Genomic DNA, 26,437 nt, shown 5'->3' on the forward strand with positions numbered 1-26,437 from the left:
TTAAAGGGAAAGTCAGCTGAAAATAACAGCTACTCTGAATATGGGAACAGGGTTGTTAGACATCAGTCAGCTTCCTGTTACTACTTGTTTAGACCTTTACAATTGATTGTAACAAGTACATTTTATGTGTGGAAGGGTTGGCACAGGCAAGCCAAGTAGAGTATGTCTGGTATTACTAAAGGGACACACTACTATAAAGGTCAGCATAAAGGCTCCAGTGATGTTATTACCCACTTATTCCATGGGCAAAATATACAATGTCAGTCCTGTCCCAGGAGTGTGAGGCATAAGTACTTAAGTGGATGAAAAGAGTATTGCAGGTTGATGTGGAGAGCATTGTCGTGTCTAACCTCGTTGTTTTCGTTAGCAGTTTGGTCGTTAACAACCATCGGCGACTCTAGAGGCAAGCTCCCTCCATCTTTTTAAGTTTTGCACTGTTTCTTTCAGTTGTGTGATATCTAGAGATGAGCGCGCACGCTCGGATAAAGCAGTTACTCGAGTGAGTATCGCTCTTCTTGAATAACTGCTTACTGGTCCGAGCAGGCTCGGGGGCGCGCGGGAGGGTGGGGGGGGGGGGGTGGAGGGGATAGGGGGTTGTGGCAGGGGTGAGCGGGGGGGTGGCAGCTAAATAGTGAAGTAATTATCAATTAAGCTTCAGCTGGGCTGTGAGTGCTGAGCAGGATTAACTAGTGCAAGGTTTATAGAAAATAGAAGCAAAGAGTACATTCATTCAGAAGAAACAGAGTGACGCCCAAGTCTGCCCAGAACATCAAGAGAGCAGCGACATGAGTAGCAGCCCTAACAAAAATCAATGTCCAACCTTCTAACAGACATTATAACATGACTAGAGATATATGTCACATCTGGGAAAACTAGCCTATACAATCAAAGGTGGCCGATTCCACAGTTGTACATAGGGTCAAGTCAGTGGACAGATAAAGAGATATATATGGTAATGCACTGCAACAAGGTACCATGACAGTGGCAACCAAGTATCAGCTGAGCCACCGTAAAGTCTAGCATCCGACCTGAAAAGGATAACCCAACTATGACAGAGAAGTCAAGAACCAGTCTGAGATTAACTGCCAAGACTGACCACGGGAAATAACTCTACAGAGTAATTGTGTTAAAAAGCTCAGAACTGAACACTAAGCAGAACTTTGGAGCACAGATCCACTGAGCGCTACAAATACCATAAGCAATTGAGATGAGCGAGCACCAAAATGCTCGGGTGCTCGTTACTCGAGATGAACTTTTCGCGATGCTCGAGGGTTCGTTTCGAGTAATGAACCCCATTAAAGTCAATGGGCGACCCGAGCATTTTTGTATATCGGCGATGCTCGCTAAGGTTTTCATTTGTGAAAATCTTGGCAATTCAAGAAAGTGATGGGAACGACACAGAAACGGATAGGGCAGGTGAGGGGCTACATGTTGGGCTGCATCTCAAGTTCCTAGGTCCCACTATTAAGCCACAATAGCGGCAAGAGTGCCCCCCCCCCCTCCCAACAATTTTTACTTCTGAAACCCTCATTAGCAAGGCATACCTTAGCTAAGCACCACACTACCTCCAACAAAGCACAATCACTGCCTGCATGACACTCCACTGCCACTTCTTCTGGGTAACATGCTGCCCAACCCCCCCCCCCCCCCCGCACGACCCAGTGTCCACAGCACACACCAAAGTGTCCCTGCGCAGCCTTCAGCTGCCCTCATGCCACACGCTGGCCTCATAGCCACACCACACTCATGTCTATTTATAAGTGCGTCTGCCATGAGGAGGAACCGGAGGCACACACTGCAGAGAGTTGGCACGGCCAGGCAGCAACCCTCTTTAAAAGGGGCGATAGCCCACAATGCTGTACAGAAGCAATGAGAAATCCAATCCTGTGCCACCTCCATCAGGAGCTGCACACGTGGGCATAGCAATGGGGAACCCATGTGCCACACACTATTCATTCTGTCAAGGTGTCTGCATGCCCCAGTCAGACCAGGGTTTTTTTATAAATAGTCACAGGCAGGTACAACTCCGCAATGGGAATTCCGTGTGCACACACAGCATGGGTGGCTCCCTGGAACCCACCGGCGGTACATAAATATATCCCATTGCATTGCCCATCACAGCTGAGGTAACGTCAGTTTTAATGCAGGTGGGCTTCGGCCCACACTGCATGCCCCAGTCAGACTGGGGTTCTTTACAAGTGGACACATGCATTTACAACTCCGTGTGGACCAACAGCATGGGTGGGTCCCAGGAAGCCACCGGCGGTACATAAATATATCCCATTGCAGTGCCCTGGACAGCAAAGCTAACGTCAGATTAAATGCAGGTGGGCTTCGGCCCACACTGCATGCCCCAGTCAGACTGGGTTTTTTTTATAAGTAGACACAGGCAGGTACAACTCCCTATTGTGAAGTCCATGTGGACCGACAGCATGGGTGGGTCCCAGGAAGCCACCGGCGGTACAGAAATATATCCCATTGCAGTGCCCTGGACAGCAAAGCTAACGTTAGATTAAATGCAGGTGGGCTTCGGCGGTACATAAATGTATCCCATTGCAGTGCCCTGCTCAGCAGAGCTAACGTCACATACAATACAGGTGTGCTTCGGCCCACAGTGCATGCCCCAGTCAGAGTGGTAATATGTACCTTAACAGTAACCGCGTTGGTGGGAATGTGGTGGCGACTGCGGACCTAGTAGCGCGGTTTTATTTAGTTGGTTTTCGGAATGTGGCCAGGATTAAGTGGGCCGTGGCGGGGGGGATGGTGGGGGGCTCTCTTGTTGTGTCGGTAAAGCTGAAATTCTTGGACTGCCACCAGACGGACCTATGCAAAGGTATTTGCCAAGAATGTTTTCATAGTTGGAGGAGGAGGAGGGGGATGTTTTTGAGGCACTACATGTCCTCTCCATGTGTCCGTGGTTATATGCACCTTAACAGTAACCGCGTTGGTGGGAAATGGCCTCGCCTCCATCATGTCTTTGGGAAGCCTCCGTTTCCACACCCCAGTGACATAGCATTAGCAGCAGTATAGGTAGAGCCCAGAATTAGTAACATTTCAGCGGTAGCATTAGGGACAGGCCCCAGTAACATATCACTAGCAGCATTATAGGGGAGCACAGTATTAGTTCCATTTCAGTAGTAGTAGCAGTCCAGACAGGCCCCAGTAACAATTCCGAAGCAGCAGTATAGGGGGAGCACAGTCTTCGTTCCATTTCAGTAGTAGTAGCAGTCCAGACAGGCCCCAGTAACAATTCCGAAGCAGCAGTATAGGGGGAGCACAGTCTTAGTTCCATTTCAGTAATAGTAGCACTCAAGACAGGCCCAGGTAACAATTCCGAAGCAGCAGTATAGGGGGAGCACAGCCTTAGTTCCATTTCAGTAATAGTAGCACTCAAGACAGGCCCTGGTAACAATTCCGAAGCAGCAGTATAGGGGGAGCACAGTCTTAGTTCCATTTCAGTAGTAGTAGCAGTCCAGACAGGCCCCAGTAACAATTCCGAAGCAGCATTATTACGGGGAGCACAGTCTTAGTTCCATTTCAGTAATAGTAGCACTCAAGACAGGCCCTGGTAACAATTCCGAAGCAGCAGCATAGGGGGAGCGCAGTCTTAGTTCCATTTCAGTAGTAGTAGCAGTCAAGACAGGCCCCAGTAACATATCACTAGCAGCAGTATAGGGGGAGCACAGTATTAGTTCCATTTCAGTAGTAGTAGCAGTCTAGACAAGCCCCAGTAACATATCACTAGCAGCAGTATAGGGGGAGCACAGTATTAGTTCCATTTCAGTAGTAGTAGCAGTCTAGACAGGCCCCAGTAACAATTCTGAAGCAGCAGTATAGGGGGAGCACAGTATTAGTTCCATTTCAGTAGTAGTAGCAGTCAAGACAGGCCCCAGTAACATACCCGTTGCTGCAGTTTAGGGAGATAACAGTCTCTTGCACATTTCAGTAGTTGCAGTATAGACAAGGCCCCAGTTATATTTATGTAGCAAAAGTGTAGGCCAACCCCACACACCTTGCTGCACCATAAGTGCAGGAGAAGCCCATAAAAATTACTAGGATTACACTGTAGGTGAGGGCCCAAAAAAATTGGTGTACCAACAGTACTAATGTACCTCAGAAAAATTGCCCATGCCCAACCAAGAGGGCAGGTGAAACCCATTAATCGCTTTGCTTAATGTGGCTTAATTTGTACCTAGGCCTGTAGGCAGCCCAGTTAAAATAAAAATTGGTGCAGGTGCAAGTTTCAACGCTTTAATGAGAATTGAAACGTATAAACATTGCTTACTAAAGTCATATGACTGAGCCTTGTGGGCCTAAGAAAAATTGCCCGTTCGGCGTGATTACGTGAGGTTTCAGGAGGAGGAGCAGGAGGAGGAGGATGAATATAATACACAGATTGATGAAGCTAAAAGGTCCCCGTTTTTGATGGTGATAGAGAACGATGCTTCCATCCGCGGGTGCAGCCTACGTATTGTTTAGCTAACGCTGCTGTCCTCTGGTGGAGAAGAGAAGTCTGGGGAAATCCAGGCTTTGTTTATCTCTATGAGTGTAAGCCTGTCGGCACTGTCAGTTGACAGGCGGGTACGCTTATCCGTGATGATTCCCCCAGCCGCACTAAACACCCTCTCTGACAAGACGCTAGCCACAGGACAAGCAAGCACCTCCAGGGCATACAGCGCGAGTTCAGGCCACGTGTCCAGCTTCGACACCCCGTAGTTGTAGGGGGCAGAGGCGTCACGGAGGACGGTCGTGCGATCGGCTACGTACTCCCTCACCATCCTTTTGCAGTGCTCCCGCCGACTCAGCCTTGACTGGGGAGCGGTGACACAGTCTTGCTGGGGAGACATAAAGCTGTCAAAGGCCTTGGAGAGTGTTCCCCTGCCTGCGCTGTACATGCTGCCTGATCTCCGCGCCTCCCCTGCTACCTGGCCCTCGGAACTGCGCCTTCTGCCACTAGCGCTGTCGGATGGGAATTTTACCATCAGTTTGTCTGCCAGGCTCCCGTGGTATAGCATCACTCTCGAACCCCTTTCCTCTTCGGGTATGAGAGTGGAAAGGTTCTCCTTATACCGTGGGTTGAGCAGTGTGTACACCCAGTAATCTGTAGTGGCCAGAATGCGTGTAACGCGAGGGTCACGAGAAAGGTATCCTAACATGAAGTCCGCCATGTGTGCCAGGGTACCTGTACGCAACACATGGCTGTCCGCACTAGGAAGATCACTTTCAGGATCCTCCTCCTCCTCCTCAGGCCATACACGCTGAAAGGATGACAGGCAAGCAGCAAGGGTACCCTCAGCAGTGGGCCAAGCTGTCTCTTCCCCTCCTCCTCATGCTCCTTCCCCTCCTCCTCCTCCTCCTCCTCAACGCGCTGAGATATAGACAGGAGGGTGCTCTGACTATCCAGCGACATACTGTCTTCCCCCGCCTCCGTTTCCGAGCGCAAAGCGTCTGCCTTTATGCTTTGCAGGGAACTTCTCAAGATGCATAGCAGAGGAATGGTGACGCTAATGATTGCAGCATCGCCGCTCACCATCTGGGTAGACTCCTCAAAGTTTCCCAGGACCTGGCAGCCATGTCTGCCAACCAGGCCCACTCTTCTGTAAAGAATTGAGGAGGCTGACTCCCACTACGCCGCCCACGTGGGCCAGGCATGGCACGTGCGTGAGGCTGCCGAGCTGCAGAGCCACCACCAGGTTACGGCCGTTGTCACACACGACCATGCCCGGTTGGAGGCTCGGCGGCGACAGCCAGCGGTTGGTCTGCTCTGTCAGACCCTGCAGCAGTTCGTGGGCCGTGTGCCTCTTCTCTCCTAAGCTGAGTCGTTTCAGCACGGCCTGCTGGCGCTTGCCCACCGCTGTGCTGCCACCCCGCACGACACCGACTGGTGGCGACGTGCTGCTGCTGACACATCTTGATTGCGAGACAGAGGTTGCGTAGGAGGAGGAGGAGGAGGGTGGTTTAGTGGAGGAAGCATACACCGCCGCAGATACCAGCACCGAGCTGGGGACCGCAATTCTGGGGGTGGGTAGGACATGAGCGGTCCCAGGCTCTGACTTGGTCCCAGCCTGCACTAAATTCACCCAATGTGCCGTCAGGGAGATATAGTGGCCCTGCCCGCCTGTGCTTGTCCACGTGTCCGTTGTTAAGTGGACCTTGGCAGTAACCGCGTTGGTGAGGGCGCGTACAATGTTGCGGGAGACGTGGTCGTGCAGGGCTGGGACGGCACATCGGGAAAAGTAGTGGCGACTGGGAACCGAGTAGCGCGGGGCCGCCGCCGCCATCATGTTTTTGAAAGCTTCCGTTTCCACAAGCCTATACCGCAGCATCTCAAGGCTGATCAATTTGGCTATGTGCACGTTTAACGCTTGAGCGTGCGGGTGCGTGGCGGCGTTCTTGCACTTGCGCTCAAACACTTGCGCTAGCGACAGCTGGACGCTGCGCTGAGAGACATTGCTGGATGGGGCCGAGGACAGCGGAGGTGAGGGTGTGGGTGCAGGCCGGGGGACAGTCGTGCCTGTGTCCTGAGAGGGGGGTTGGATCTCAGTGGCAGGTGGGGGCACAGGGGGAGAGGTAGCGATGCAAACCGGAGGCGGTGATCGGCCTTCTTCCCTTGTGGGGTGCTTGGCCATCATATGCCTGCGCATGCTGGTGGTGGTGAGGCTGGTGGTGGTGGCTCCCCGGCTGATCTTGGCGCGACAAACCTTGCACACCACAGTTCGTCGGTCGTCTGCACTCTCAGTGAAAAACTGCCACACCTTTGAGCACCTCGGCCTCTGCAGGGTGGCATGGCATGAGGGGGCGCTTTGGGAAACAGTTGGTGGATTATTCACTCTGGCCCTGCCTCTACCCCTGGCCACCGCACTGCCTCTTCCAACCTGCCCTGCTGCTGCACTTGCCTCCCCCTCTGAAGACCTGTCCTCAGTAGGCTTAGCAAACCAGGTAGAGTCAATCACCTCATCGTCCAGCTGCTCTTCCTCCGAATCCTCTGTGCGCTCGGACTTACTGCCCTTACTACTACCTCACTGATAGACAACTGTGTCTCATCGTCATCGTCCTCCTCACCCACTGAAAGCTCTTGAGACAGTTGCCGGAAGTCCCCAGCCTCATCCCCCGGACCCCGGGAACTTTCCAAAGGTTGGGCATCGGTCACGACAAACTCCTCCGGTGGGAGAGGAACCATTGCTGCCCATTCTGGGCAGGGGCCCGAGAACAGTTCCTGGGAGTCTGCCTGCTCCTCAGAATGTGTAATTGTAATGGAGTGAGGAGGCTGGGAGGAAGGAGGAGCAGCAGCCAGAGGATTCAGAGTTGCAGCAGTGGACGGCGTAGAACTCTGGGTGGTCGATAGATTGCTGGATGCACTTTCTGCCATCCACGACAGGACCTGCTCACACTGCTCATTTTCTAATAAAGGTCTACCGTGTGGACCCATTAATTGTGAGATGAATCTGGGGACCCCTGAAACTTGCCTCTCTCCTAATCCCGCAGCAGTCAGCTGCAATACACCTGGATCAGGAGCTCGGCCTGTGCCCACACCCTGACTTGGGCCTCCACGTCCTCGCCCGTGTCCACATCCTCTAGGCCTACCACTACCCCTCAGCATGGTGTATTACGAGTAGAGCAGAAACAGAACGCTGTAATTAATTAAATGTGCCGCTTATTGGCCTGTGGTTGGAGGCTGACTTCGCTTACGGAACGCACAGCAGAGCCAGGAAACAATTTTGCGCACGCCTGTAGTGAGACGTAGGTGCGTAGGACTGAGCTAGTGGAATTCACAGCGCAGAAGCAGTCAAGTCGCCAAAGGGCAGTGGTACGCCTTAAGTATTTGGCTTCCCTTTTTTAAATGGTGAGCTGAAACACCAGACAGATACTGTATGCAGCGTATATATTGTATGCTTTTTCCCTCTGGCGCTATGACGGCAGTGAAGTTACGGGCACAGCAGAGCCAGGAAACAATTTTGTGCACGCCTGCTGTAACGCTTAGCTGCGTATTAATTAGGAATACTACCCCCAGCAGACACGCAGTACACTGAAGACTGTCACAGGCAGCCCAAAGATAGTATTTTTCCCCAATTTTGTTTGAAAAAGCCCACTGCCTATATAGACAGTATATCTCTTTCACCTTTCCCTCTTTCCCTGCCTCACCAGTACTGCCCCTATACTCTGTACAATGACTGCAGACTGAAGACGCAATGGTCTGCACGCCCGATATACAAAAACAAAACAATTGTGCAACACTGCTAAAAGCAGCCTCAACAGTACTGCACACGGTCAGATGTGGCCCTAAGAAGGACCGTTGGGGTTCTTGAAGACAAATATAACACGTAACGCTCTCCCTATAGCAGCACCAGCATCAGCAGCACTTTCCCTGAGCTATGTCAGCATGCATCTGTGGCGAGCCGCGGGCGGGGGAGATTTTAATACTCCGGTGTCACCTGATCTCCCCAGCCACTCACTGCAGAGGGGTGGTATAGGGCTGGAACGTCACAGGAGGAAGTTGTAATGCCTTCCATGTCTTTCTATTGGCCAGAAAAGCGCGCTAATGTCTCAGAGATGAAAGTGAAAGTAACTCGAACATCGCGTGGTACTCGTCTCGAGTAACAAGCATCTCGAACACCCTAATACTCGAACGAGCATCAAGCTCAGACGAGTACGCTCGCTCTTCTCTAATAAGCAAAAACAGCACTGTCCCAACTCTATTCACTGAAAGAAGTAAATATCTTGAAAACTGACACCTTTTAACATACATGGATAAAAACAGGGTATGTAGACTCATTCACCGACCCTTCTGAAGTAATCACTGACTATAGCATGTAATATTATACTCATAGAAGGCATCCAGGCTCCTCTTAAATTCTTTTAGTGAGTTTGCCATCACCATGTCCTTAGGCAGACAGTACCATAGTCTCACTGCTCTTACAGTAAGGAACCCCCTAGAAGGAGTTGTCATTTTCCTGAAAAACTCTGCATGCAGCTACATCTCAGGCAGATATACAGATTATTACAGTTGTGGCTTGATTAGATCAATGATTTTGCCACCTAAGGCCATAAAAGTGGTCCCCCTCTTGGCCTATAAAAAGGCCCTCAGAAGCTCCTTGTGTGTAGTCACTAGAGATGAGCGAACACCAAAATGTTCGGGTGTTCGTTATTCGTAACGAACTTCCCGTGATGCTCGAGGGTTCGTTTCGAACAACGAACCCCATTGAAGTCAATGGGCGACCAGAACATTTTTGTATTTCGCCGATGCTCGCTAAGGTTTTCATGTGTGAAAATCTGGGCAATTCAGGAAAGTGATGGGAATGACACAGTGACGGATAGGGCAGGCGAGGGGCTACATGTTGGGCTGCATCCTAAGTTCACAGGTCCCACTATTAAGCCACAATAGCGGCAAGAGTGGGCCCCCCCCCCTCCCAACAACTTTTACTTCTGAAAAGCCCTCATTAGCATGGCATACCTTTGCTAAGCACCACACTACCTCCAACAAAGCACAATCACTGCCTGCATGACACTCCACTGCCACTTCTCCTGAGTTACATGCTGCCCAACCGCACCCCCTCCCCCCCACAGCGCACACCAAAGTGTCCCTGCGCAGCCTTCAGCTGCCCTCATGCCACACCACGCTCATGTCTATTTAGAATTGCGTCTGCCATGACGAGGGACCTCAGGCATACACTGCAGAGGTTGGCACGGCTAGGCAGCGACCCTCTTTAAAAGTGGCGGAGCGATAGCCCACAATGCTGTACAGAAGCAATGAGAAATAGAATCCTGTGCCACCGCCATCAGGAGCTGCACACGTGGGCATAGCAATGGGGAACCTATGTGCCACACACTATTCATTCTGTCAAGGTGTCTGCATGCCCCAGTCAGACCGGGCTTTTTAATTCATAGACACAGGCAGGTACAACTCCCTATTGTGAAGTCCCTGTCGACCCACAGCATGGGTGGCTCCCTGGAACCCACCGGCGGTACACAGAAATATCCCATTGCATTGCCCAACACAGCTGAGGTAGTAATGTCGTGCTTAATGCAGGTGGGCTTCGGCCCACACTGCATGCCCCAGTCAGACTGGGGTTCTTTACAAGTGGACACATGTAGGTTTAACTCCCTGTGGACCCACTGCCTGGGTGGGTGCCAGGAAGCCACCGGCGGTACATAGAAATATCCCATTGCATTGCCCAACACAGCTGAGGTAGTAATGTCGTGCGTAATACAGGTGGGCTTCGGCCCACACTGCATGCCCCAGTCAGACGGGTTCTTTAGAAGTGTACAGATGTATTAAAAACTCAGTGTGCACCTACAGCATGGGTGGCTCCCTGGAACCCACCGGCGGTACACAAAAATATCCCATTGCATTGCCCAACACAGCTGAGGTAGTAATGTCGTGCGTAATACAGGTGGGCTTCGGCCCACACTGCATGCCCCAGTCAGACTGGGGTTCTTTACAAGTGGACACATGTAGGTTTAACTCCCTGTGGACCCACTGCCTGGGTGGGTGCCAGGAAGCCACCGGCGGTACATAGAAATATCCCATTGCATTGCCCAACACAGCTGAGGTAGTAATGTCGTGCGTAATATAGGTGGGCTTCGGCCCACACTGCATGCCCCAGTCAGACGGGTTCTTTAGAAGTGTACAGATGTATTAAAAACTCAGTGTGCACCTACAGCATGGGTGGCTCCCTGGAACCCACCGGCGGTACACAAAAATATCCCATTGCATTGCCCAACACAGCTGAGGTAGTAATGTCGTGCGTAATACAGGTGGGCTTCGGCCCACACTGCATGCCCCAGTCAGACGGGTTCTTTACAAGTGGACACATGTAGGTTTAACTCCCTGTGGACCCACTGCCTGGGTGGGTGCCAGGAAGCCACCGGCGGTACATAGAAATATCCCATTGCATTGCCCAACACAGCTGAGGTAGTAATGTCGTGCGTAATACAGGTGGGCTTCGGCCCACACTGCATGCCCCAGTCAGACGGGTTCTTTAGAAGTGTACAGATGTATTAAAAACTCAGTGTGCACCTACAGCATGGGTGGCTCCCTGGAACCCACCGGCGGTACACAAAAATATCCCATTGCATTGCCCAACACAGCTGAGGTAGTAATGTCGTGCGTAATACAGGTGGGCTTCGGCCCACACTGCATGCCCCAGTCAGACGGGTTCTTTAGAAGTGTACAGATGTATTAAAAACTCAGTGTGCACCTACAGCATGGGTGGCTCCCTGGAACCCACCGGCGGTACACAAAAATATCCCATTGCATTGCCCAACACAGCTGAGGTAGTAATGTCGTGCGTAATACAGGTGGGCTTCGGCCCACACTGCATGCCCCAGTCAGACTGGGGTTCTTTACAAGTGGACACATGTAGGTTTAACTCCCTGTGGACCCACTGCCTGGGTGGGTGCCAGGAAGCCACCGGCGGTACATAGAAATATCCCATTGCATTGCCCAACACAGCTGAGGTAACGTCAGCTGTAATGCAGGTGGGCTAAAAATTAATTTGATTACACTGTAGGCGAGGGCCCACAAAAATTGCTGTATCAACAGTACTAATGTACATCCCAAAAATTGGCCATGGCCAGCCAAGAGGGCAGGTGAAACCCATTAATCGCTTTGGTTAATGTGGCTTAAGTGGTAACTAGGCCTGGAGGCAGCCCAGTGTAACGAAAAATTGGTTCAAGTTAAAGTTCCAACGCTTTTAAGCTAATTGAAACTTATAAAAATTGTTCTGAAAAATTATTTGAGTGAGCCTTGTGGCCCTAAGAAAAATTGCCCGTTCAGCGTGATTACGTGAGGTTTCAGGAGGAGGAGCAGGAGGAGGAGGAGGAGGAATATTAGACACAGATTGATGAAGCACAAATGTCCCCGTTTTGGATGGTGAGAGAGAACGTAGCTTCCATCCGCGGGTGCAGCCTACGTATTGCTTACGTATCGCTGCTGTCCGCTGGTGGAGAACAGAAGTCTGGCGAAATCCAGCCTTTGTTCATCTTGATGAGTGTTAGCCTGTCGGCACTGTCGGTTGACAAGCGGCTACGCTTATCGGTGATGATTCCCCCAGCCGCACTAAACACCCTCTCCGACAACACGCTAGCCGCAGGACAAGCAAGCACCTCAAGGGCATACAGGGCTAGTTCAGGCCACGTGTCCAGCTTCGACACCCAGTAGTTGTAGGGGGCAGAGGCGTCACCAAGGATGGTCGTGCGATCCGCTACGTACTCCCTCACCATCCTTTTGCAGTGCTCCCGCCGACTCAGCCGTGACTGGGGAGCGGTGACACAGTCTTGGTGGGGAGCCATAAAGCTGGCCAGGCCCTTAAAGACTGTTGCACTGCCTGGGATGTACATGCTGCTCGATCTACGCACATCCCCTGCAACATGGCCCTCGGAACTGCGCCTTCTGCCACTAGCGCTGTCGGCTGGGAATTTTACCATCAGCTTGTCCGCAAGGGTCCTGTGGTATAGCAACACTCTCGAACCCCTTTCCTCTTCGGGAATCAGAGTGGGCAGGTTCTCCTTATACCGTGGATCGAGCAGTGTGTACACCCAGTAATCCGTAGTGGCCAGAATGCGTGCAACGCGAGGGTCACGAGAAAGGCATCCTAACATGAAGTCAGCCATGTGTGCCAGGGTACCTGTACGCAACACATGGCTGTCTTCACTAGGAAGATCACTTTCAGGATCCTCCTCCTCCTCCTCCTCCTCAGGCCATACACGCTGAAAGGATGACAGGCAATCAGCCGGTGTACCGTCAGCAGCGGGCCAAGCTGTCTCTTCCCCCTCCTCCTCATCCTCCTCCTCCTCCTGTACGCGCTGTGAAATAGACAGGAGGGTGCCCTGACTATCCAGCGGCATACTGTCTTCCCCCGCCCCCGTTTCCGAGCGCAAAGCAGCTGCCTTTATGGTTTGCAGGGAATTTCTCAAGATGCATAGCAGAGGAATGGTGACGCTAATGATTGTAGCATCGCCGCTCACCACCTGGGTAGACTCCTCAAAATTACCAAGGACATGGCAGATGTCTGCCAACCAGGCCCACTCTTCTGAAAGGAATTGAGGAGGCTGACTCCCACTGCGCCGCCCATGTTGGAGTTGGTATTCGACTATAGCTCTACGCTGTTCATAGAGCCTGGCCAACATGTGGAGCGTAGAGTTCCACCGTGTGGGCACGTCGCACAGCAGTCGGTGCACTGGCAGCTTAAAGTGATGTTGCAGGGTGCGCAGGGTGGCAGCGTCCGTGTGGGACTTGCGGAAATGTGCGCAGAGCCGGCGCGCCTTTACGAGCAGGTCTGACAAGCGTGGGTAGCTTTTCAGAAACCGCTGAACCACCAAATTAAAGACGTGGGCCAGGCATGGCACGTGCGTGAGGCTGCCGAGCTGCAGAGCCGCCACCAGGTTACGGCCGTTGTCACACACGACCATGCCCGGTTGGAGGCTCAGCGGCGCAAGCCAGCGGTCGGTCTGCTGTGTCAGACCCTGCAGCAGTTCGTGGGCCGTGTGCCTCTTATCGCCTAAGCTGAGTAGTTTCAGCACGGCCTGCTGACGCTTGCCCACCGCTGTGCTGCCACACCGCGCGACACCGACTGCTGGCGACATGCTGCTGCTAACACATCTTGATTGTGAGACAGAGGAGGAGGAGGAGGAGGAGGGTGCTTTAGTGGAGGAAGCATACACCTCCGCAGATACCACCACCGAGCTGGGGCCCGCAATTCTGGGGGTGGGTAGGACGTGAGCGGTCCCAGGCTCTGACTCTGTCCCAGCCTCCACTAAATTCACCCAATGTGCCGTCAGGGAGATGTAGTGGCCCTGCCCGCCTGTGCTTGTCCACGTGTCCGTAGTTAAGTGGACCGTGGCAGTAACCGCGTTGGTGAGGGCGCGCACAATGTTGCGGGAGACGTGGTCGTGCAGGGCTGGGACGGCACATCGGGAAAAGTAGTGGCGACTGGGAACTGAGTAGCGCGGGGCCGCCGCCTCCATGATACTTTTGAAGGACTCCGTTTCCACAACCCTATACGGCAGCATCTCAAGGCTGATGAATTTTGCGATGCGGACGGTTAACGTTTGAGCGTGCGGGTGCGTGGCGGCGTACTTGCGCTTGCGCTCGAACACTTGCGCAAGCGACGGCTGAACGGTGCGCTGAACTACACTGCTGGATGGGGCCGAGGACAGCGGAGATGAGGGTGTGGGTGCAGGCCATGAGGCGGTAGTGCCTGTGTCCTGAGAGGGGGGTTGCATCTCAGTGGCAGGTTGGGGCACAGGGGGAGAGGCAGGGGTGCAAACCGGAGGCGGTGAACGGCCTTCGTCCCACCTTGTGGGGTGCTTGGCCATCATATGTCTGCGCATGGTGGTGGTGGTGAGGCTGTTGGTGTTGGCTCCCCGGCTGAGCTTTGCGCAACAAAGGTTGCACACCACTGTTCGTCGGTCGTCAGGCGTCTCTGTGAAAAACTGCCAGACCTTAGAGCACCTCGGCCTCTGCAGGGTGGCATGGCGCGGGGGGGCGCTTTGGGAAACACTTGGTGGATTATTCGGTCTGGCCCTGCCTCTACCCCTGGCCCTGGCCACCGCACTGCCTCTTGCAACCTGCCCTGCTGATGCCCTTGACTCCCCCTCTGAAGACCTGTCCTCCTGAGTAAGCGTTGCACACCAGGTGGGGTCAGTCACCTCATCGTCCTGCTGCTCTTCCTCCGAATCCTCTGTGCGCTGCTCCCTGGGACTTACTGCCCTTACTACTACCTCACTGCAAGACAACTGTGTCTGATCGTCATCGTCCTCCTCACCCACAGAAAGTTGTTGAGACAGTTGGCGGAAGTCCCCAGCCTCTTCCCCCGGACCCCGGGAACTTTCGAATGGTTGGGCATCAGTGACGATAAACTCCTCTGGTGGGAGAGGAACCGCTGCTGCCCAATCTAAGCAGGGGCCCGAGAACAGTTCCTGGGAGTGTTCCCGCTCCTGAGCAGGTGTCATTGTAGTGGAGTGAGGAGGCTGGGAGGAAGGAGGAGCAGCAGACAGAGGATTCGGATTGGCAGCAGTGGACGGCGCAGAACTGCGGGTAGACGATAGGTTGCTCGAAGCACTTTCTGCCATCCAGGACAGGACCTGCTCACACTGCTCATTTTCTAATAACCGTCTCCCGCGTGGACCCATTAATTGGGCGATGAATGTGGGGACGCCAGAAACGTGCCTCTCTCCTAATCGCGCAGCAGACAGCTGCGACACACCTGGATCAGGAGCTTGGCCTGTGCCCACACCCTCACTTGGCCCTCCGCGTCCTCGGCCACGTCCACGTCCACGTCCTCTAGGCTTACCCCTACCCCTCAGCATGCTGTATTACCAGTGATTAGATTTCCCAGGCAGGAAATAAATTGGCGCAAGACTGCAGGCCAAATATAATTTTTGCCCTTTTTGGAAAACGAAAGGCCCCACTGCCTCTAGTGAATGAATTATCTAAGTTTAATAACTGCGCTGTGTCCCTGCTTATGTGTCACAGAACGTGAGGGTAGCAGAGTTATTAACTGTGGCAGAGCAGGTATTTTTTTTCCCAATTAAGGAAAGCAAATGGCGAAGCCAGCAGTAAAGCGTAGCTGGCTGCGTATGATTTAGCAATGTTTTTCACGCAGCTCACACGTCTCCACAGGCGTAAGGACGGACACAGGCTGGACAAATAGATTTCTTTTCAGTTTTTTCCCACCAACAGGCAGCACTGCGTATATTCAATGAACCTGCGAAGTTTAATAACTGCGCTGTGTCCCTGCTTATGTGTCACAGAACGTGAGGGTAGCAGAGTTATTATAACTCTTGGAGAGCAGGTATTTTTTTTCCCAATTAAGGAAAGCAAATGGCGAACCCAGCAGTAAACCGTAGCTGGCTGCGTATGATTTAGCAATGTTTTTCACGCAGCTCACACGTCTCCACAGGCGTAAGGACGGACACAGGCTGGACAAATAGATTTCTTTTCAGTTTTTTCCCACCAACAGGCAGCACTGCGTATATTCAATGAACCTGCGAAGTTTAATAACTGCGCTGTGTCCCTGCTTATGTGTCACAGAACGTGAGGGTAGCAGAGTTATTAACTGTGGCAGAGCAGGTATTTTTTTTCCCAATTAAGGAAAGCAAATGGCGAAGCCAGCAGTAAAGCGTAGCTGGCTGCGTATGATTTAGCAATGTTTTTCACGCAGCTCACACGTCTCCACAGGCGTAAGGACGGACACAGGCTGGACAAATAGATTTCTTTTCAGTTTTTTCCCACCAACAGGCAGCACTGCGTATATTCAATGAACCTGCGAAGTTTAATAACTGCGCTGTGTCCCTGCTTATGTGTCACAGAACGTGAGGGTAGCAGAGTTATTATAACTCTTGGAGAGCAGGTATTTTTTTTCCCAATTAAGGAAAGCAAATGGCGAACCCAGCAGTAAACCGTAGCTGGCTGCATATGATTTAGCAATGTTTTTCACGCAGCTCACACGTCTCCACAGGCGTAAGGACGGACACAGGCTGGACAAATAGATTTCTTTTCAGTTTTTTCCCACCAACAGGCAGCACTGCGTATATTCAATGAACCTGCGAAGTTTAATAACTGCGCTGTGTCCCTGCTTATGTGTCACAGAACGTGAGGGTAGCAGAGTTATTAACTGTGGCAGAGCAGGTATTTTTTTTCCCAATTAAGGAAAGCAAATGGCGAAGCCAGCAGTAAAGCGTAGCTGGCTGCGTATGATTTAGCAATGTTTTTCACGCAGCTCACACGTCTCCACAGGCGTAAGGACGGACACAGGCTGGACAAATAGATTTCTTTTCAGTTTTTTCCCACCAACAGGCAGCACTGCGTATATTCAATGAACCTGCGAAGTTTAATAACTGCGCTGTGTCCCTGCTTATGTGTCACAGAACGTGAGGGTAGCAGAGTTATTATAACTCTTGGAGAGCAGGTATTTTTTTTCCCAATTAAGGAAAGCAAATGGCGAAGCCAGCAGTAAAGCGTAGCTGGGTGCGTATGATTTAGCAATGTTTTTCACGCAGCTCACACGTCTCCACAGGCGTAAGGACGGACACAGGCTGGACAAATAGATTTCTTTTCAGTTTTTTCCCACCAACAGGCAGCACTGCGTATATTCAATGAACCTGCGAAGTTTAATAACTGCGCTGTGTCCCTGCTTATGTGTCACAGAACGTGAGGGTAGCAGAGTTATTATAACTCTTGGAGAGCAGGTATTTTTTTTCCCAATTAAGGAAAGCAAATGGCGAACCCAGCAGTAAACCGTAGCTGGCTGCGTATGATTTAGCAATGTTTTTCACGCAGCTCACACGTCTCCACAGGCGTAAGGACGGACACAGGCTGGACAAATAGATTTCTTTTCAGTTTTTTCCCACCAACAGGCAGCACTGCGTATATTCAATGAACCTGAGAAGTTTAATAACTGCGCTGTGTCCCTGCTTATGTGTCACAGAACGTGAGGGTAGCAGAGTTATTAACTGTGGCAGAGCAGGTATTTTTTTTCCCAATTAAGGAAAGCAAATGGCGAAGCCAGCAGTAAAGCGTAGCTGGGTGCGTATGATTTAGCAATGTTTTTCACGCAGCTCACACGTGTCCACAGGCGTTAGGACGGACAGAGGCTGGACAAATAGATTTGTTTTCAGGTTTTTCCCACCAACAGGCAGCACTGCGTATATTCTATGAATAATAACTGTGTTGTGGCCCTGCCTATACAATTCTTTCCCTGCAGTATCAATGGAGGGTGGAATGCTCTGCAGAGGCGATTTTGAGAAGCCCAAAAAAAATGCAGCACAGCCAACAGCAGCCTGGACAGTACTGCACACGGATAAATATGGCCCTAGAAAGGACCGTTGAGGTTCTTGAAGGCTACACTCACTCCTAACACTCTCCCTGCCTATGCAGCACTTCTGTCCCTAATGCCAGGTGCAACGGTCTGCAGAGGCGACTTTGAGAAAAAAAAAAATCCCACTGCTAACAGCAGCCAACACACAGCTATCAGTGGCCCTAATAAGGACCTTTGGGGGGGTCTTGAAGCCTACACTAACTACCAATTCTTTCCCTACAGCAGCTCCGGTATAAACAGCACTGTCCCTCATCTAACTCACACCGCATCTGAGGCGAGCCGCGGGAGGGGCCGACTTTTATATTAGGCGAACACCTGATCTCGCCAGCCACTCACAGCAGGGGGGTGGTATAGGGCTTAAACGTTGCAGGGGGAAGTTGTAATGCCTTCCCTGTCTTTCAATTGGCCAGAAAAGCGCGCTAACGTCTCAGGGAAGGAAGTGAAAGTAACCAGAACACCGCATGGTGTTCGTCACGAATAACGAACATCCCGAACACCCTAATATTCGCACGAATATCAAGCTCGGACGAACGCGTTCGCTCATCTCTAGTAGTCACCTCTCTTTCTGCTTGTGTAGAGCTTGTTGACCATACATTCCTATTCATGACAATTGCAAAAAGTAAAGGTCACCTTGTTAGAGCATTATACAAGTAATTGTACAGATAGCACATGGGCAGGCGATGATAAATAGTAGAAATGAGCGAGCACCAAAATGCTCGGGTGCTCGTTACTCGGAACGAAGTTTTCGCGATGCTCGAGGGTTCGTTTCGAATAACGAACCCCATTGAAGTCAATAGGCGACCCAAGCATTTTTGTATTTCGCCGATGCTCGCTAAGGTTTCCTTGTGTGAAAATCTGGGCAATTCAAGAAAGTGATGGGAACGACACAGCAATGGACAGGGCAGGCGTGGGGCTGCATGTTGGGCTGCATCTCAAGTTCACAGGTCCCACTATTAAGCCACAATAGCGGCAAGAGTGCCCCCCCCCCCCCCTCCCAAAAACTTTTACTTCTGAAAAGCCCTTATTAGCAATGCATACCTTAGCTAAGCACCACACTACCTCCAACAAAGCACAATCACTGCCTGCATGACACGCCACGGCCACTTCTCCTGGCTTACAAGCTGCCCAACCGCCCCCCTCCCCCCCACAGCGCACACCAAAGTGTCCCTGCGCAGCCTTCAGCTGCCCTCATGCCACGCCACACTCATGTCTATTTAGAAGTGCGTCTGCCATGAGGAGGAACCGCAGGCACACACTGCAGAGGGGTTGGCACGGCTAGGCAGCGACCCTCTTTAAAAGGGGCGGGGCGATAGCCCACAATGCTGTACAGAAGCAATGAGAAATAGAATCCTGTGCCACCGCCATCAGGAGCTGCACACGAGGGCATAGCAATGGGGAACCTATGTGCCACACACTATTCATTCTGTCAAGGTGTCTGCATGCCCCAGTCAGACCGCGGTTTTTAATTCATAGACACAGGCGGTACAACTCCCTATTGTGAAGTCCCTGTGGACCGACAGCATGGGTGGCTCCCTGGAACCCACCGGCGGTACATAAAAATATCCCATTGCAGTGCCCATCACAGCTGAGGTAGTAATGTCATGTTTAATGCAGGTGGGCTTCGGCCCACACTGCATGCCCCAGTCAGACTGGGGTTCTTTTCAAGTGTACAGATGTAGTAAAAACTCCGTGTGCACCTACAGCATGGGTGGCTCCCTGGAACCCTCCGGCGGTACATAGAAATATCCCATTGCATTGCCCAACACAGCTGAGGTAGTAATGTCGTGCTTAATGCAGGTGGGCTAAAAATTTATTTGATTACACTGTAGGCGAGGGCCCACAAAAATTGCTGTATCAACAGTACTAATGTACCTGAAAAAAATTGGCCATGGCCAACCAAGAGGGCAGGTGAAACCCATTAATCGCTTTGGTTAATGTGGCTTAAGTGGTAACTAGGCCTGGAGGCAGCCCAGTTTACCGAAAAATTGGTTCAAGTTAAAGTTCCAAAGCTTTTCAGAGCATTGAAACATCTAAAAATTGTTTAGAAAAATTATGAGTGAGCCTTGTGGCCCTAAGAAAAATTGCCCGTTCAGCGTGATTACGTGAGGTTTCAGGAGGAGGAGCAGGAGGAGGAGGAGGAGGAATATTAGACACAGATTGATGAAGCAGAAATGTCCCCGTTTTGGATGGTGAGAGAGAACGTAGCTTCCATCCGCGGGTGCAGCCTACGTATTGCTTACGTATCGCTGCTGTCCGCTGGTGGAGAAGAGAAGTCTGGGGAAATCCAGGCTTTGTTCATCTTGATGAGTGTTAGCCTCTCGGCACTGTCGGTTGACAGGCGGGTATGCTTATCTGTGATGATTCCCCCAGCCGCACTAAACACCCTCTCTGACAAGACGCTAGCCGCAGGACAAGCAAGCACCTCCAGGGCATACAGCGCTAGTTCAGGCCACGTGTCCAGCTTCGACACCCAGTAGTTGTAGGGGGCAGAGGCGTCACCGAGGATGGTCGTGCGATCGGCTACGTACTCCCTCACCATCCTTTTACAGTGCTCCCGCCGACTCAGCCTTGACTGGGGAGCGGTGACACAGTCTTGCTGGGGAGCCATAAAGCTGGCCAGGCCCTTAAAGACTGTTGCACTGTCTGGGCTGTACATGCTGCTCGATCTACGCACCTCCCCTGCTACATGGCCCTCGGAACTGCGCCTTCTGCCACTAGCGCTGTCGGATGGGAATTTTACCATCAGCTTGTCCGCCAGGGTCCTGTGGTATAGCAACACTCTCGAACCCCTTTCCTCTTCGGGAATGAGACTGGGAAGGTTCTCCTTATAGCGTGGGTCGAGCAGTGTGTACACCCAGTAATCCGTAGTGGCCAGAATGCGTTGAATGCGAGGGTCACGAGAAAGGCATCCTAACATGAAGTCAGCCATGTGTGCCAGGGTACCTGTACGCAACACATGGCTGTCCGCACTAGGAAGATCACTTTCAGGATCCTCCTCCTCCTCCTCCTCCTCCTCCTCCTCCTCCTCCTCCTCAGGCCATACACGCTGAAATGATGACAGGCAAGCAGCATGGGTACCGTCAGCAGTGGGCCAAGCTGTCTCTTCCCCCTCCTCCTCATCCTCCTCATCCTCCTCCTCCTCCTCCTGAACGCGCTGAGATATAGACAGGAGGGTGCTCTGACTATCCAGCGACATACTGTCTTCCCCCGGCTCTGTTTCCGAGCGCAAAGCTGCTGCCTTTATGGTTTGCAGGGAAGTTCTCAAGATGCATAGCAGAGGAATGGTGACGCTAATGATTGCAGCATCGCCGCTCACCACCTGGGTAGACTGATCAAAGTTTCGAAGGACCTGGCAGATGTCTGCCAACCAGGCCCACTCTTCTGAAAAGAATTGAGGAGGCTGACTCCCACTGCGCCGCCCATGTTGGAGTTGGTATTCCACTATAGCTCTACGCTGCTCATAGAGCCTAGCCAACATGTGGAGCGTAGAGTTCCACCGTGTGGGCACGTCGCACAGCTGTCGGTGCACTGGCAGATTAAAGCGATGTTGCAGGGTGCGCAGGGTGGCAGCGTCCGTGTGGGACTTGCGGAAATGTGCGCAGAGCCGGCGCACCTTTACGAGCAGGTCTGACAAGCGTGGGTAGCTTTTCAGAAAGCGCTGAACCACCAAATTAAAGACGTGGGCCAGGCATGGCACGTGCGTGAGGCTGCCGAGCTGCAGAGCCGCCACCAGGTTACGGCCGTTGTCACACACGACCATGCCCGGTTGGAGGCTCAGCGGCGCAAGCCAACGGTCGGTCTGCTCTGTCAGACCCTGCAGCAGTTCGTGGGCCGTGTGCCTCCTATCTCCTAAGCTGAGTAGTTTCAGCACGGCCTGCTGACGCTTGCCCACCGCTGTGCTGCCACGCCGCGTGACACCGACTGCTGGCGACGTCCTGCTGCTGCTGACACATCTAGATTGCGAGACAGAGGTTGAGGAGGAGGAGGAGGGTGCTTTAGTGGAAAAAGCATACACCGCCGCAGATACCACCACCGAGCTGGGGCCCGCAATTCTGGGGGTGGGTAGGACGTGAGCGGTCCCAGGCTCTGACTCTGTCCCAGCCTCCACTAAATTCACCCAATGTGCCGTCAGGGAGATGTAGTGGCCCTGCCCGCCTGTGCTTGTCCACGTGTCCGTAGTTAAGTGGACCTTGGCAGTAACCGCATTGGTGAGGGCGCGTACAATGTTGCGGGAGACGTGGTCGTGCAGGGCTGGGACGGCACATCGGGAAAAGTAGTGGCGACTGGGAACTGAGTAGCGCGGGGCCGCCGCCGCCATCATAGCTTTGAAGGACTCCGTTTCCACAACCCTATACGGCAGCATCTCAAGGCTGATAAATTTGGCTATGTGGACGGTTAACGATTGAGCGTGCGGGTGCGTGGTGGCGTACTTGCGCTTGCGCTCCAACACTTGCGCTAGCGACGGCTGGACTGTGCTGTGCGAGACATTGGTGGATGGGGCCGAGGACAGCGGAGGTGAGGGTGTGGGTGCAGGCCATGAGACGGTTGTGCCTGTGTCCTGAGAGGGAGGTTGGATCTCAGTGGCAGGTTGGGGCACAGGGGGAGAGGCAGCGGTGCAAACCGGAGGCAGTGAACGGCCTTCGTCCCACCTTGTGGGGTGCTTGGCCATCATATGTCTGCGCATGCTGGTGGTGGTGAGGCTGTTGGTGGTGGTTCCCCGGCTGATCTTGGCGCGACAAAGGTTGCACACCACTGTTCGTCGGTCGTCAGGCGTCTCTGTGAAAAACTGCCACACCTTAGAGCACCTCGGCCTCTGCAGGGTGGCATGGCGCGAGGGTGTGCTTTGGGAAACACTTGGTGGATTATTCGGTCTGGCCCTGCCTCTACCCCTGGCCACCGCACTGCCTCTTGCAACCTGCCCTGCTGATGCCCTTGCCTCCCCCTCTGAAGACCTGTCCTGAGTAGGCGTTGCACACCAGGTGGGGTCAGTCACCTCATCGTCCTGCTGCTCTTCCTCCGAATCCTCTGTGCGCTGCTCCCTTGGACTTACTGCCCTTACTACTACCTCACTGCAAGACAACTCTGTCTCATCGTCATCGTCCTCCTCACCCACAGAAAGTTCTTGAGACAGTTGGCGGAAGTCCCCAGCCTCTTCCCCCGGACCCCGGGAACTTTCGAATGGTTGGGCATCAGTGACGATAAACTCCTCTGGTGGGAGAGGAACCACTGCTGCCCAATCTAAGCAGGGGCCCGAGAACAGTTCCTGGGAGTGTTCCCGCTCCTGAGCAGGTGTCATTGTAGCGGAGTGAGGAGGCTGGGAGGAAGGAGGAGCAGCAGACAGAGGATTCGGATTTGCAGCACTGGACGGCGCAGAACTGTGGGTGGATGATAGCTTGCTCGAAGCACTTTCTGCCATCCAGGACAGGACCTGCTCACACTGCTCATTTTCTAATAAAGGTCTCCCGCGTGGACCCATTAATTGGGCGATGAATGTGGGGACGCCAGAAACGTGCCTCTCTCCTAATCGCGCAGCAGTCGGCTGCGACACACCTGGATCAGGAGCTCGGCCTGTGCCCACACCCTCACTTGGCCCTCCGCGTCCTCGGCCACGTCCACGTCCACGTCCTCTAGGCTTACCCCTACCCCTCAGCATGCTGTATTACCAGTGATTTGATTTCCCAGGCAGGAAATAAATTGGCGCAAGCCTGCAGGCCAAATATAACGTTTTCGCTTTTTTGCAAAGGGAAGACCCCACTGCGTATATTCAATGAACAAGAAGTTTAATATCTGTGGTGTGGCCCTCAAAAAGTGTCACACAAGTATAGCGTAGCAGAGTTATTAACTCTAGCAGAGCAGGTATTTGCCTGTCAGGAAAGACAGTGGCGCTAGGCTGCAGTAAAGCGTAGCTGGTTGCGTCTGATTTTTGTACGTTGTACACGCAGCACACACGTACACGGAGACCTTAGGACTGACACAGGCAGGCCAAATATAATTTTTTTCCTTTTTAGCTTAGGGAAGACCCCACTGCGTGTATTCAATGAAAAACAAGAAGTTTAATATCTGTGGTGTGGCCCTCAAAAAGTGTCACACAAGTATAGTGTAGCAGAGTTATTAACTCTAGCAGAGCAGGTATTTGCCAGTCAGGAAAGACAATGGCGCTAGGCTGCAGTAAAGCGTAGCTGGTTGCGTCTGATTTTTGTACGTTGTACACGCAGCACACACGTACACGGAGACCTTAGGACTGACACAGGCTGGCCAAATATAATTTTTTTCCTTTTTAGCAAAGGGAAGACCCACTGCGTATATTCAATGAATAATAAATGTCTTCTGGCCCTGCCTACACAATTCTATCCCTGTAGTATTAATGCCGGGTGCAATGGTCTGCACAGCTGGTTTTGAGAAAAAAAAAAAAATATGCAACACTGCTAACAGCAGCCTGGACAGTACTGCACACGGATAGAAGTGGCCCTAGAAAGGACCGTTGGGGTTCTTGAAGCCTACACTAACTCCTAACACTCTCCCTGCCTAACCCCCATTTCTGTCCCTATTGCAGGGCGTAATGCTCTGCAGATCCAATTTAGGACAAAAAAAAATAAAAAATACTGTGCTAACACAGTACTGCACACTAGTAGATGTGGCCCTGAGAAGGGCCGTTGGGGTTCTTGAAGCCTACACTGACTCCTAACACTCTCCCTACAGCAGCACCAGCAGCAGCACTTTCCCTCAGCTAAGTCACAAGGCATGTGTGGCGAGCCGCGGGAGGGGCCGATTTTTATACTCGGGTGACATCTGATCGCCCCAGCCACTCACAGCAGGGGGGTGGTATAGGGCTTGAACGTCACAGGGGGAAGTTGTAATGCCTTCCCTGTCTTTCAATTGGCCAGAAAAGCGCGCTAACGTCTCAGAGAGGAAACTGAAAGTAACCGGAACACCGCGTGGTGCTCGTTAAGAGTAACGAGCATCCCGAACACCCTAATATTCGCACGAATATCAAGCTCGGACGAGTACGTTCGCTCATCTCTAATAAATAGGTGAGATTCCACGGGTGGCGGGTGCGTATAAAGCGAGCTGAATCTAACTAAATTCCCTTCCCCAGCCACCACTTTTACCTCACTTATCGATTTTACCTCTGTTATGGCATCTGACTAGAGATGAGCGAGCACCAAAATGCTCGGGTGCTCGTTACTCGGGACGAACTTTTCGCGATGCTCGAGGGTTCGTTTCGAGTAACGAACCCCATTGAAGTCAATGGGCGACCCGAGCATTTTTGTATATCGCCGATGCTCGCTAAGGTTTTCGTTTGTGAAAATCGGGGCAATTCAAGAAAGTGATGGGAACGACACAGAAACGGATAGGGCAGGCGAGGGGCTACATGTTGGGCTGCATCTCAAGTTCACAGGTCCCACTATTAAGCCACAATAGCGGCAAGAGTGCCCCCCCCCCCCGCACTGTCAGCATAAAGATCGTTCTCCTCTGCCATAGCTGTAACAGCTGTGGCAGAGAAGAACGATGTTTGCCCATTGAATTCAATGGAGCCAGCAATACAGCAGGTTCCAATGAAAGCAATGTGCTGCCGGCGATCGCAGGATGAATTGTCGGGAAGGGCTTAAATATATAAGCCCTTCCCTGCAATTCATCCAGAAATGTGTTACAATAAAAATATATACCGGCGTATAAGGCGACGGGGCGTATAAGACGACCCCCCAACTGTCACCTTATACGCCGGGAATACAGTGGAGCAAAGAATAAAAATCATTACTCACTTCTTTTGACGTTCTGCGGTGCTGCTGCAGGCTGTCGCTCCCTCCTGGTTCCCGGCAGAGCATTGCTTTCTCTACGAAGGGCTTTAAATCCCCGCCTCCAGAAACACACGTGCCTTCAGCCAATCACAGCCAATGACAATGATGTCATTGAATGGCTGTGATTGGCTGAAGGCATGTGTGTTTCTGGAGGCGGGGATTTCAACCACTGCGTCCAGAAAGCAATGCTCTGCTGGGGACCAGGAGGGAGCAACAGCCTGCAGGAGCACCGCAGAACGCCCGGTGAAGTGAGTAATGATTTTTATTCTTTGCTCCGCTGTATTCCCGGCGTATAAGGAGACAGTTGGGGGGTCGTCTTATACGCCCCGTCGCCTTATACGCCGGTATATATTTTTATTGTTACACATTTCTGGATGAATTGCAGGGAAGGGCTTATATATTTAAGCCCTTCCCGACAATTCATCCCGCGCACGCCGGCAGCCCATTGCTTTCAGTGGAACCTGCTGTATTGCTGGCTCCATTGAATTCAATGGACAAACATCGTTCTTCTCTGCCACAGCTGTTACAGCTGTGGCAGAGAAGAATGATTTGTCATCTATATGTTCTCAATGGGGTCGGCGCTGCTGCCGCCGGCGCCATTGAGCGCATATAGAGAAGAGAACAGAAATCGCAGATCGCACATAGGTGCGATCTGCGATTTCTGTGGCCTAAGAGGGACCGTTGGGGTTCTTGAAGCCTAAAATACTCCTAACACTCTCCCTATAGCAGCTCCACCAAGATACCACTTTCCCTGAACTAATGTCAGAATGCATCTGTGGCGAGCCGCGGGAGGGGCAGATTTTAATACTCGGGTGACAC

This window comes from Eleutherodactylus coqui, chromosome 4, assembly GCF_035609145.1.
Source record: "Eleutherodactylus coqui strain aEleCoq1 chromosome 4, aEleCoq1.hap1, whole genome shotgun sequence".
Taxonomy (NCBI): Eukaryota; Metazoa; Chordata; class Amphibia; order Anura; family Eleutherodactylidae; genus Eleutherodactylus; species Eleutherodactylus coqui.